The sequence below is a fragment of the Psittacula echo genome (assembly GCF_963264785.1).
Source record: "Psittacula echo genome assembly, chromosome: 1".
NCBI lineage: Eukaryota > Metazoa > Chordata > Aves > Psittaciformes > Psittacidae > Psittacula > Psittacula echo.
In genome coordinates, this window is record NC_137735.1 from 7,288,815 (window position 1) to 7,303,203 (window position 14,389).

The 14,389-nt window shown below is 39.5% G+C and overlaps 1 protein-coding gene across 4 annotated transcripts in view; it reads right to left on the reverse strand.

Moving 5' to 3' along the window:
• CTBP1 (C-terminal binding protein 1) overlaps positions 1–14,389 on the reverse strand; it is a 69,924-nt gene that overhangs the window by 43,760 nt on the left and 11,775 nt on the right. The window lies entirely within an intron of this gene.

Below are 14,389 nucleotides of genomic sequence, written 5' to 3' on the forward strand. Positions count from 1 at the left end.
GGTGAGCAGGGATCTGAGGATAACATGTCACCTCCAACACCACCTATGCTGGAGAGCCAAGCGCTCCAGCGAGTACCGGAGATGGAGTGAGAAGCCTTAACTCTGAATTTGCTGGGTCTAAGTCAGGCCCTTAACGTTATCTAAATGTATTTAAGAAAAACAACAAAGCTTCCCTGACAGCTCTAATCCAGTTTGGGGGCTTCCCTCTCCACCTCACATTATGGATATCATCTGGTGGGGAAGCTCTTGCCCCAGTAACAGCTACAGGGTCAGTGACTGCCAAAATCCTTCTAAAGTAATACCAGGTATAAATGTGCACAGACAGAGCAGCTATCTGCACGCAGCAGTGATTCACCATGCAGCTAACAGGACAGAGAGCTGCAGTTTGGACTGGCTGCTCTTAGGAACAGAAGTATTGAAATCATATTCTAGTCCAGCTTTAATGGAAAAAAAATCCTGGAAGCTGAAAAAGCAGTTTTCAGGTGCAGAACCCAACAGGAGCCCAACTCTGTGAACAAGCATTTTGACTGTCTATGGGTCTCACAGCAAAAGGATTAATGAATTTATCATCCAGCTTTGTAACAAGAGAGGAAGGATTGTGAATTATAACATCTGTAGCTCTGGCAGCATGGACTTAACAAATTACAACACCAAGCTTAGCATGAGATAGGTTCTTTGAAACTGGAAACAACCACCCTAAGTGGGCTAGTTTCTACCTGCACTTCCTATTGCTCCTGAAATATAGGTGCATCTTCATGTTCTACACTCCAAAGGGGAAGAGTTGAAGTCAACACCATGAGGCATAATCACAACTGGAGGGTAAGAAAGCTCCCCATGTTACACTGTATTTTAAACCTTCTCTAAAACAATCTTTTATGTTACAAACTTGCAGTAACTGAAATGATCACCTTGCACAAACAGCAGAGATCTACAACTAAGCTGTCACCGATCGCTGGCATTAGAAAACATACCAAAATGCAACAAGATAAGCTGTTAAGATTAATCACTGTTAACAACGTCATTTGCAGTTTTCTGTGGTGGTGCTCTTCAGCCTGGAGAAGAGAAGGCTGCGTGGAAACCTCAGAGCAGCCTTCCAGTATCTGAAAGGGGCCTATAAAGATGCTAGGGAGGGACTCTTCATTAGGGACTGTAGTAATAGCACAAGGGGTAACGGGTTAAAACTTATATAGGGGAAGTTCAGACTGGATATAAGGAAGAAGTTCTTTACTGTAAGGGTGGTGAGGCACTGGAATGGGTTGCCCAGGGAAGTTGTGAATGCTCCACCACTGATGGTGTCCAAGGCCAGGTTGGACAGAGCCTTTGGTGACATGGTTTAGTGTGAGGTGTCCTTGCCCATGGCAGGGGGTTGGAACTAGAAGATGTTAAGGTCCTTTCCAACCCTAACTATTCTGTGATTCTATGATGAATGATTAGGATCAGGAATGTCTCACACAAGGCATACATGTTAAAAGTATAGGACATTGTCAGGTTTGTAGGCCCAAAATTTGACCTACCTTTCATTTTCTTAAACCTGTTTGCAAAGTCCATGTAATTCTTTAAATGTTTTTCTTTTTTCAAAACAAATGCTTCAATTCTTTTTTTCTGAAAAATACATCAATGCCAAAAAGCACAACACTCATCAGTAACCCTGTAACAACAAACCCACATGCACACGAAATGGGGGACAGCACCCCCAGCAAAGGACGTCTGTGAGGATTCTTAGAAGTGCAAAGTTTAAATAAGCAGGAAAACCTCCCTTGACAATGCCCTTTCAAAAGACTCTGTCCAACCAAACTTCCTTTATGCAGTGTAAAACATCGAAGTGATTTAAGTCCCTAACAAAATGCAAATTACTGAAGAATCTAATCAATATTTACAAACACAAGACCCAAAAATGACAAGTTGGGCATTCGACTCATTTACAACCTCATACATGTAACACGAGACTAATCCCCTGTGGCATTTACCTTTCCTTCCTGTTCCTACCTGGGCAGTAAATTCGGTGAGAGCTGTCACTGATTTACCATAAGCCCTCCAACAAATTCCCATGTTTTTTAAAAATAAATGCTAATATTAATTCAAGTAAAGCACAAGTTGTCAAAACAAACAAAAAATATCCCACTCATAACATGAACACAGAAGCTGTTACAAATTAGATTTGCCAATATGCACTATTCAAATTCCTAGAAACGCCATACTTCAGAAACCTATCTGAAGGTTTCTGACACCTCATGCATATTGAAACATCAGACTTCCTTTTGGTAGCCTCATTGTTTCATGCACACTCAGATTCAAGCAACACTTAAAATTCAAAGTAGAGTGAAACTCTAAAAGCAGTCAAGTAGAAAAACTTCAAAATCAATGCAGGTACATGGAGCAGTAAAATGGATGCAAGAAAAAGAAAAGGAGTGTTTACCAGCTTTCACTATATTGGTATTCAGCATATTTAGATGCTGAATATGCATTGCAAAAATCTCCTGACTCCACCAGAATCAGAGCCAACAGCTTTTGCCACCACCTTCAACACAAGCAGGATGCAATCTCCCGTGATTTGGGATGTGGGATGGGGGGAAGAGGGGAGTATTTTTCAGTAAAGAACACCAACAAGGGGCAGGTACAAAAAGGTGACACTGCCTTCAGAAGCCTGAATTACTGTGCAGATTCAACTTCATTTCTATGCTTCCAAAGATTTTAGGAATCTGTTGCAAGTCTTGAAATTCACAGGAACAATCCCAAACTGATTTTCGGAAGCACAAGATCTGGACTTAACAACACACATACAGGAGAAAACAAAGCATAAGCTTTATTTCAAGCATATGTTCTGTTTCGATCAAGGTCTCCAGGGCTCAGAGGTTAATGCTAAGCAAACTGGAACTTTACAGGAAGAGCACAGCTGATGAATACTGTTGCGGTCTCTGCTTTTTATTTACCCAAATTCAGTAAAAACAAATCATCTTCCTCCTTTTCTTTTTAATTTGCAAGAGACCAAGAAAAATACAAGCGGTTTCCGGCACTGTGTTGACCCAAAGATGTGCAGAACAGGCACACCCATTATATCCTCCTGCTAATTGCGAACACCGAAATACACCCAGCCACTCTTCAGGACATTCACAGCTCATTCCCTTACAGAAAATATAAACCCAACACCACTAGAATGTAATTGTATGATTCTATGATTCGAAGTCCCACCCTGGTCCATAGACTGCAAAGCCAGTTGGATTTACACATACATACCATAATTATTTTACCACCTGTGAGGACTGAGCCTGGGTATCCAAGCAATTGCTATAGCATACAACACAAAGGCCTCAACACAGAGTATTTTGAGACTACTATCCTACTTGAATTTTCCTTTTGGTACGATCAAAACAAACTAACCGAATGATTTCCAATTATAAATTCCACCTTTCCCTGATGTTACTGGAACCTGAGAGTGAATAATTCCTCATTACTTTGCCATGTACATGTAGCAAGTAAACTTGAATTCTCAGGTATGAACCTGACAACTGTGAGGATACGGGTTTCTGCTGTGTTTTTAGATAGTGATCCCTAACTACTTTTTCTTAAACATCTAGTAATACTGCTGTTATCTGTCTAACATCTGTCAGTGCACACACAAAATCCTAAATGCTTGTCAGGGTACAAGAAACAAAGGTCCCACAAGGCACATCTTGAAAGCATATGATCAGAAATGAAGTTCTGTTAAGGGGAAACACAAAAATCATCTGGCAACATTTTCTATTACTACCCATGTACTTCAAATATCCACTGGAAAACTGCAAGTATTTCACATCTGTCAAAAAACTACTCAAATTACATATTCAGAGCATGCTAGAACTGATCTTAACTAACACTTTTCAAAATGAAACTGAAAACAATGAATCACACCTATTTATGTCAAAGAACAAGCAGTAATAGCAGAATGCATTGCTCTAAAATGCTTTAATTGTCTATCACCATTTAGAAAGCAAACCAAATGACAATATTCGGTAACAACTATACCAAGTACTAAACTGAGAAAGCCTAAGCATGGGCAATAAAACATACACAAACAACAATGTTGCAGAAACGCTGTTTTCAAGTAACAAGATGAAAACAAGCTGGTTTCAAGATAGATGACAGCTAACTAGAGAAAGGCAAAATAGTTTAAAGGACTGAGCTTTCCCTGGATGTGGAGCATTTCAGTGCCCGTCCACATAAATACTTCACTGTTTCAAGTATTTTTAGCTTTATTACTTAATAAGTAAAAAGGGGGGGAATGGATAAATAAATCACTGATGTTGGCGCTGCCCTAGCAGAGTACACTCCCATTAATCCCAGCTTCAGAGAAGTGCTGCCTAAGGCTGCCAGTGTTTGTTACTTATCCCATGAGTTTTACGGTGCCTTGGAAGGGTCCCTGCCCACACAAGCCACAGACTATTCGGTAACTTACAGGAATCACTGCAGTGAAGCTCAGGACAGTACCTACAAATAAAGAATCAAAGAAGTTGAGAATGATGACACACCAGCAGCCCCATTTGATCGTAACTAACTCTGGACATTGATTTCCCAGTTACTGATGGGGCAGTATCTCCAAAATACAGAACTGAATGCATGAATCAAGCCTGCCCCAAAGACGTTCTCATAATGCACCATGTGCTGGGTGTGTGTCAGAGTACACATCCACTTCCATCTTCTCCCAAGACAGCAACTACGCAGTAGGCTCATAATGGCAACTGAGGGAAGAATCCACCTTCACACACATCCTAAAGTGTAGTTTAAAATACAACCGAGCTTGCATTTCAGCCCATAAAGTTTATAGGTTGGTGGGTGTGACCTGAAAAGAAAAAAAAGCAAGCCAGAAAACTCCTGCTGACAGGAACTGGAAAAACAATCTGCTTCAACAATTGTAATAGGAGCAGAATGATTAACTTCCCAAGCCATTCCAGTAACAATACAGATCATGCCAAGACTTACTGAAACACTTTCCACGGAAGAAGCGGTCCTGGAGATTTTGAGGACAATACTTTAGATACAGAACACAAGTCCAGAATGGACTGGCCTAACAGGGCTGCAAAGTACAGCACTGAGAATAAATATGAAGTGAAAAATACATCTGTGGCCCTTACCCTCACTCTTTAACCCATGTATTCAATATAGAGAAGCATGCATGCATTACTTTTTCATATCATATTATCAGAACTAGCATCTTGGCTGTGATTTTGATAAAGCTGAACAGCCACATAACATTAATTTAAAATGTAAAACCTTCAAGGAACGACTCTTTATTTGCCTGTAAAATATTATGGATTTGAACTATGAAGGAGAAAAGAAGAAACCTAACTTTTTTCTCTCCTCCAAAAACATTTCTTCTACAGCAAGTTATTTTATTGCATCAGGTTTGGAGGGTTTGGTTTTGTTTTCAACCACTGCTTGAGCTGTGTATGCTTTGGGAAAAAACACTTTCTAGCACTATGAATACAACTGCTTTCAGAGTATTAATTTCACATAATGTTTTAAAGACACTGCCAAGGATCTATTACAGAATATGAGTTGTGAATGCAGCCTGGCCTAATGGCTACTCTCTGTGCTTCTTTTCTCATATTTACAGATGCTGCACAGGACGCTGTCTCAGAGAAAGAAATCCAATAACCTGAACGAAGCCAACATCAAAGGCTTCCTTTATTCTGATCCCAAACACCAAAAGCTGTTTCTTTAACAGCACACCTGTACTTTGACCCAAGAACGTTAAACTATTACGTGGGGCACTCCTTATTTTCCTTATCAAAAAGTCTGAAGATAAGCAAGTGTGGGGCCTTGGATAACCAAATCAGTTTCATACGGTTTCATTCTTTTTGAGGTCAGAAGAACACACTCAAATGACACTAAAAATAACAGTACGGAAGTATTTTACATATAGAACACCGTCCTCTCCATTTGCTTTGTAACTTTTTTTATTCCTATTATTTTAGGAAAGCATCTAATGTGATTCACCATCCTCTCAACTGAACATCATGGTGCTCTATGTGTCAGCAACCCTTAGAGAGTGTGTGGGGAGAAAATACTATGACTCTCTTGTTTACAGACGGGAAGAAAGGAGGTGAGCTAGAAACTTCCTCTAAGATACCCAGCTAAAACACTGCTTAAAATCCAAATATATACATAGAGAGACCAGACTTTTAAGACCAGTGTAATTAGAAAGGGTCAATTCAACACAATATTAAGGTTTCTGATAAATAAGGTTCATAAACGCCCTCATGAGTTACACTCCATTATGTTCTTCTGAAAACCAAAGCAACTCTGACAAACACTGAACCGCTGCAAAGGGCTCATTTAAAGCTCTTTTTTTCTGCCTTCCTTCTTGTTTCCTCCCACAGCCACTGACCTCTGCTGTCCTCTGCCAATTAAGAAAATGGTTGATGATGATTACAAACTAGAGAACAGTTTTGTTGTAAAACTGAGAGAGTCTGGAGCATGGTGAAATCAAAGTCCTGCGCCTCCCATCCAGGGTCCTCGGCAGCTGAACCAAGCTTAAATAAATAGGATTTTCTGAAAAGATGGTCATTTTGAAGGTAAGCAAACAGGATGCATAAAAATGACAAGCTCACTGAGAATGAGCCAGTAACAACAGTGGAAGTGCCAAATAAAACATGCAGTTTAAGGCAAAAGCTGGGTTTATGTTATCGTGTTACATTTAATCATAATATAATAAAAGCGTATGATGTAAGAGAGCTGTTCAACTGAGCTTCTCTTCAAGTAGAGTTTTGAGTTTCAGTTACAAAGGCTGTGGTCCCAGTATCACAGTTAAAGCTGTACTGAAAAACAGAGTTAAAATTGAGAGTTATTCCCATGACTTGATGAGAAGCAAAATATTTCTTCCCACACATACCACATACTAAAGGGCTTTAGAGAAGGGTCTGGAACGCTTGAAGTTGTTTCCACTGAACTAGTGAAAAGTCAGAAGCATTTAAAAATTACCCATATTTGCATTTTTTCAGCAGGCTTTATTATATTTCTTCTAGGCTCTGTAGTTTAACCATGTTCAACTTGAAAAGGGTCTAGTCAATGTATAAAAATGCTTTGTCTGTAGTTAATTATAGAGGGCACAAATCATGTTCTGTCTCCGTAAATTCCATAAAACATTTATGTGTGCTAAAAACATCAGCTGCAAGAAAGTATTACAAAAGGAATTATTGAATCCATTATTAAGAGTGACAAAATCTTAAGGCAAAAGGGTACCTTTCATTCTTCACTCAGGCAAGGTTTCTTACCAGGTTCTCCCTCCCAGCTGTATATTCTCAGTTTGATCAAGCGGTGTATTTTGGAAAAGGAATTCACTACTGCATTTCCCAGTTAAGAAGCCAGTCTGTAGTTTTATTCTAGCCTTTTCCATGTATGCTTCAGCTTAAAAAACATAATAAACTTGTTACAGCTCCTGTGTCCCCCAATCTGCAGGCAGAGACATTTACAAGATCTGCCCACGGCACATATGTGCGTCACCCAAATGTCATCTCCCCCCCTCGCACTGACAGCCTCAGACTTCTGCAGCGTTACAGCTTGCGAGAAATGGACAGTTATAGAGAATGGACCCCAGCGACTTCCTTTCAAAACAAAATCTATACTGACAACAGATTGAGAAGCAATTTGAGTGGAAACCAGACCAATGTATTAGATGCAACAGTTTCCCAAATAAGAAACCTTACTCTCTGGTTTTCTGAGACTAGAAACAGGAGGGATGTCAGTAGCAGGATAAACAGCAGCGTGCTGAAAGGCATGCAGGAGCATTGCAGTTCTAAAAGGAGCCTAGTCACAGGAAACACTCAAGTGACTCGGAATTTTATCATCCAACAATAATCAAAGGATCACCGACTTCATGCAAGTAAACTCAGAGCTGATCTTGAAACTCAAAATGGACACAAATTAGAGAAAGACACTGGAAAGCAAGCTTAACTGCTTCCTGCTGGCTGTAATTTCTGAAGAAATGGGAGCAAATGACAGCTTAGTGCTTGCCCAGTGCAAGACAACAGCTATGGGATAACTCAGAAACCAAGACAGCATTATGACTGTTTTCCAGACTGTCATGGGAGAAAATGAAGCTAACCCTTGCTCTCAAGATTGAGAAACAACAACAGAGCAACACGTCTTCATAGCACATTATCTTGCCTGTTTCCTGGATGGAAAGCAAACCAAATTAGTGCAGGTGTATTACTGTAAAAGTTAAAAAACCCCAGAACTCATTACTTCTGATCCCTAACTTTGGTTACTACCACTCCCTTTGTCTTTATCAGCTACTTTGATAGCACAACTGTTATTTCAGAGCAAACTGTAGATCTGACAGTGTTTTATTCAGACCCATTTTTTCTGCCCTTCCTGGATAAGAACTCTCACCCCAGTTACAAAAGGAAGAGAAGAAACGAGTGCTAAGAACAATTGAAAACTGGAAAATAACTCTCCATAGTGAAAATTCTACATCCATGAGTAGCCCAGATGAGGGTCACTTATTAAGTCTGCACTGTAAACCTGATTAAAATAAGGTACATACAAACAGTGAATGAGCTGGTGCTGGGCAGAAAGCTAAATGCTTTAAGAGGCAACTCCACTTATGTGTTCATATTTTTGGGAAAATGATTAGCATCACTTATTGTACAGTCTACACCAAAATACATTGTGAAATGTGACCCTCGGGGGCTTTTCGGAGCTGAGTTGGAGTTAAGAATCCTCATCCAGGTTTTCCAGGAGTATTTTCATCAGAAATCTGCTTTCCAGGTTCTGAGCGCTAGAGATTATAAAATGACCTTGTAGTACATTGCAACATATCAGCTTAACAAAATATCATTAAGACACTTTTTATTGCATCATTACCTTGCAGACAACTAACTTCGTTGTTTTATAACTTCATGCAATGCCTACCACAACCTCACTGCAGCCAAATGACTGGCAAAACCGAACAGAGTTAGTGAAAACTACACAGCTAACGGAAGTTTTAGTATTTTTTTCCCTTTAAGGATATAAACTTGTAGTGCCACTTTTAACACCTATGTCCTGATACGTTCCTTTTCACACTTGTGCTACAGGTATTTTCCAGGACACTTACATAAAACATTAAACTTAAGAAGGACCATATATATTCCTTAAAGCATGTTACCTATTTCATATAAAGGCAATTAAACTTTTAAGTCAAAAAATACTTCAAGAACAACACCATTAGTAGCTTGATTCTCCGGGAGGCCTGGCAAGCCCCCGAAGCAGAATGTGTGAGAGCTTCCCAACAGAAGGGAAGCCTTTGCTTTTGGTGAGTACTGTACCCAACCTGTGGATAAATTAATGAGAGACTCTTCTATCACTGTAAGAAAGCACGGATCATGCAACAGCATCTTAACTTACTTGCTTTGTCTTGAACTTTGGGGGCCACCTTATCACAAAACTAAACTAGCAAGTGCTGCATGAACCTACATTTACCATGGGTGAGTGCTGCAGGACCCCCAACCACAGACAACAATGTGGTTAAAAAGTTAAGGGTCTGTAGAAAGAGGCTATGCTGATTACTGAAAATGTAGTTCCAGAGAGAAAATGAAAGAAAAGATCAATCTAAGCCACAGAAGTTACAATTCAGTACAGGGATTAAATCAATTAATAGTGGGTTTTTTCCCTCAAAGTGGTTCTCAGTCCTGCCCTTCCTGGAGCAGGAGTGCCATTTAGCACTTCTGGGAAGGACGGGGAGGGGAAAAAAACCCCTAGTTTAGAACAGCCACAGAAGTCCATCTTATCTCCAGTTCCTCTGACAAATATATCAAGGTGATAAAAGGGTGGGACCCATTTATTTTTCACTCTTCTCTGAGAACAGACCCATTTGTTCATGAGAGAATGGAGGGGAAAGTGGGGGGAGAGAGGAGAAATGGTTTCATTCTGTGCATACGATGAGATCCTGTCACACAGGAAACAGCAGGGCTCTAACTTCTCTACACAACTGTGACATGGTTAGTAAAAATCTGATCTGGAAATTGCTGCAAGCAAGACAAAAAGCTCTCATCTTCTGTACTGAACCCTCTTTCTCACCCTCCAAGAAAACCACTACAAGAAGGTGCTGAACAGCTTTGGCAGAAGGGTTTAGTAGGAAGCAAACTACTTCTTTCTCCACTGCAGTTATATGAAAAAATGTATTAAATGTGAAAACGTGGGGTTTACACCTATCGGGGTTTGTTTGTTTTGTTCTCTGATATTTTGTGTTTAAACTGTCCAGAGGGAATCAGCCATAGGGTTGCTGTGTAATACCACAAAATTCATAAAATAGGAGTAGTGGCATGAACAATGTATTCCTCATCTGCAGATCTGTAGGGTTTTTTCATTGTAATTTGTCAAATCCTGCATGGACTTATGTTTTTTCAATAGAACTATGTGTACTTTAACTTAGGGAATAAACAAGCAGCAGTGCAGCACTACACCCATTCAGGCCAGATGAACCAAGTGTTTATTAAAGATGTAAAACAGTTAGGAGCAGTATCAATTGAATTTGGTTTGCATGCTCCCTATGAAATGGTTAGTGAAACAACACGTTCAAAGTCTGGAATGGGATGGGGGAGTATGAGCCAAAGTAAATGAATTCAAATCTTATTTTTATTCAGCATATCCCATCTGTATAAAGCTCTTCAGACAAGGGTCTGTAGCTGTCAGGAATTAGAATGAGATTAAATCTCATCCTAAAGAACTTGAAAGCAGCGACACTGAAAGCAGACAGTCTGCACCTGCTTATACCAGGTCTTAAATTAGGTATTTAGTTATCTATGCTTAAAATAGTATGTATTCAGATACAGTTTCAAATGCCTATAAATGTGAACAAACACTAACAGTCTATTCTTCATGATGAAGACGTGCAATAGTGCCACTTGCTTTTCTCCAAGCAGCACTCCCTTCAGCATCATGTACCATCATATCGCTAGGAATACGGCTCCAGGAGTTATAAAGTGTCTTCACATTCACTTTTGCCAGTATTGAGGTATTTCAGAAACTGAAAACTTCTCTAACTGAAGTCACAAAATACCAATGAAAGAAAGTATTCGCCCACTTTTGTCAGTGCTGATCAAGGTAAATCTCTAACCTTTTCCAAGTAAAATTCAACAATCCCCTCCAAGAAAACAGGACACTCCAAGTGAAAAAAGGAAGGGGGACATCAATACGTACATTAACAAAAAAAACCACCTGAGTGGTGGGACTTTGCATTATTTAAAAGTGTTACATACGTTCTGGGCTTAAACTAAGATTTGGTGTTAGTCTTTGTTTCACTGATTCTACCAAGTTATAAGTGTAAAAATAATTTTTATATAAAGTACTGTTTTTTTAATACAGTACAGCAGAATATTATTTTTCTTCCTCCTAAAAAGAGTACATTTTACCCTCTAAGACAGAAGGAAAGATAATTTACGTTGCATTGGAAAGCACGCAAGTATTAATGATGGGGAATGATGAAGAACATAAATGGTTTCCATTTTCACATTCAAAACCAAGTACCTGCAAATTAATGCTAAAAGCAACTGGCCTATAAAGAGCCATGTTTCCATGCCAACTGATGGCAGAAATACATATAATTCCACAAAAAAAAATCCTGAAAAACCTACAAAACAAGAAAATAAAAAGAAAGCAGAAGTGTTGGAAATCAAGATCCTGACCATACCCAACTATTTTAAAAGAATAGCACAGAACACAACAAAGGATGCAATTTAAGATGTGAATGGTTTACAGCTAATGGCACTTCATCATTACAATACTTCTAAAAGCTGTCATTCTCTAGTCAACAAGAAAAACAGCACACAGAACACCCCTATTAAGGAAGGAGGGAACACTCGACAACAGTAGCAATTCTTAGGGAGGTTTCACAGTTGGCAGAACTGAAAGCACAAGTTACTATTCAGGGCACATCTTTCATTAGGGTTTTATTATGTGACTTTATCTAAGAAGGTCTCGCTTTGTTCCTCGTTCACACTGGGTTGTTGTGGGGTTCTGCCATCAGCCAGCAGAGCTGCTTGCAAAGCAAGGCATGAGGAATGAGCAGGTATGTACCTGCATAGAAGCAGCTCACATAACCCTGTGCATGTAGAGATCTGAGGTAATTAACAGCTTGTATATGTATGAGCAACTCCACAACTGATGAAGAGATGCCACCCCATTCTGTACTACAGCAACAAAATCAGAAGTTCATACACAAGATCATGGCATATACGGTCCACACATGTATGCATCTGTATGTGGAAAAACCAAAGACTTATTTCAAGCAAGGGAGCTTAGAAATGTTGAACAGAAAAGAATGCTACAGATCTAAATATAGCCAGTTCCAAGATACTGACATTTACATGCAATAAAATCACCAGTTGAAATATTTGTTCTTTATAACCTAGAGAAATAAATAACCTCCAACTAAAAGGTCCATAAAACCTGTGTTCTAAATTAATACAAACTGAAGACAGGACAACAGATTTCTGCTTCTTAACATGTCTTTAGTTTATCAAGTAAGCAACAGTGCCTTTCTTCCTATTTAGTTCTGTTTAGAAAACATAGTAAAAGTCATTAGAGGCTTAAAACAGATGAAAAATTATGGTCTCAGAACTGGAAGTTGGAAATCCCACTATTAATGCATTTTAGAGCATTTGGATTTTACTGTTTTGCTGCATTGTGCACAAACAGAAAATTACAAGTGCTTGTACCCATCCTACTGACTTCATACTTATGCAAACACACGGACTAAGGGACAATGGGTCTACACAGTGCATGGAAAAATGCAAAGTTTACATTAAATGATTTTTAGGTTCTAGTAAATGAACCTTCAGTCTCTGTAGAGACCTCAGTGACCCCAGTGGATGAAAGGGATACTTAGATGGCCACATTCCAGCTCAATCGGATAGCATGAAAGATTATGGGTTTCACCCCACTTTCTTCCTCTGTCAATTCAAATTTGCTAAGAATTGACTTTTTAGATGTGATGGGTGCTGTAAACATTTAGCATCTCAGAAATTCCGTGTGTTTCTGACTACCTTTCCCCAGCCTTTACTTGAGGTTTTCCAGAGCTCACTGAGGCAGCATTACTGCAGTTTATGTAGAAGCTGAAAAGAGTAAATCATCTGGGTAGAGAGGCCATAGTTTCTGCAGAGTTCTTCATTGTATAAACTATTATTCTGAGGCAGCACACATTAAATTCCTGGTTAGGATCCTCAAAAAAGATCAATATAAAGAAAAACTACACATACACTTAAAATACAATGAATATTCCTAGTCAATAAAACTCTATGTGCAGTTATGTACTTTTCCGTAACCTTTGTGGTACGTAAACTGTTCTGCAACTCTGAAAGTACAAACATATGAATTCTGACAGGGAAAAATGTATTTTAATAAATTCCTATCAATCTTTAATAATATCAAAATCACCCCTACTCAGAGCAGCAGCAACCGAAAGCTGTCAGCCAGCTACAGAGCAGACAGCGCCTGCACACCCGGCTCCGTGCTTCCCTGACAATTTATCCCTGCTACGTTTTGGAAGGACCAGGGCTTGCAAAGCTAACAGAGATGAAAGGTCAGTTCAGCTTCTCAGCCCTCCACCTCTTTTCATCTATTGTCAATGGGACTCTGCTGTTCTACAAACACCTTTCTACTTTTTGGAAGCTTTGGGTAGTTCTGTACTTGCTAAACCTCTTCACTACCATTTACGAAATCATCTGTAGAGCACAATGATTTCTCGTACAATGCTGCCTTGGGCAAGATCCTAAATGGGAACAGAGTAGAAGATCCATGTTATTTAAACAGGAGAACAATAAACAAATAAATAAATCATTCTGAAGAGAGCAACAACTGGGAGAGCAAACAGCAACAATTTCATATTCAGCAGCACTTCTCCCATAGCCTTGGCCAGCACACCCTGTTTACATAAATGAAAGAAAGAATGCTGCCCTGAACTTGCCCATTATTCCACAGAAAAGGTATTGTGGGAATGTTAACTTTCACCTGGCTGACTTCCAGATGCCGGCAGGAAAAAACACCCTTTTAAAATTTTAGCCAACTGAAGAATACTCCACATTTTTCACATTTTCCCATTATTCCAAGTTATCTATAAACTAACACTGGCCTTGAACTACATTCCACATAAAATGGATGTAATAAGATGAATAAGATGACCGACTGCTCTGCAAAGGAATGAATCAAGGAGGAGTCTTGCATCCAAACCAAACAGCCAGTATCATATCTCACAAACTGTGACAGCTTGAAAAAGCCAGTGCATTTCCAGAAAAGCAGAAATGTCTGCAGTGCCCGTGAGAGCACTTACTGTGAGTAGGAAGGAAAGTGTAGGCCCAAGTTCAGCAATGCAGCCCGACGCTGTGATGCAGACATGGTACATGTGATAAATGTTGTCTGAAGCCTGCATTCTGTC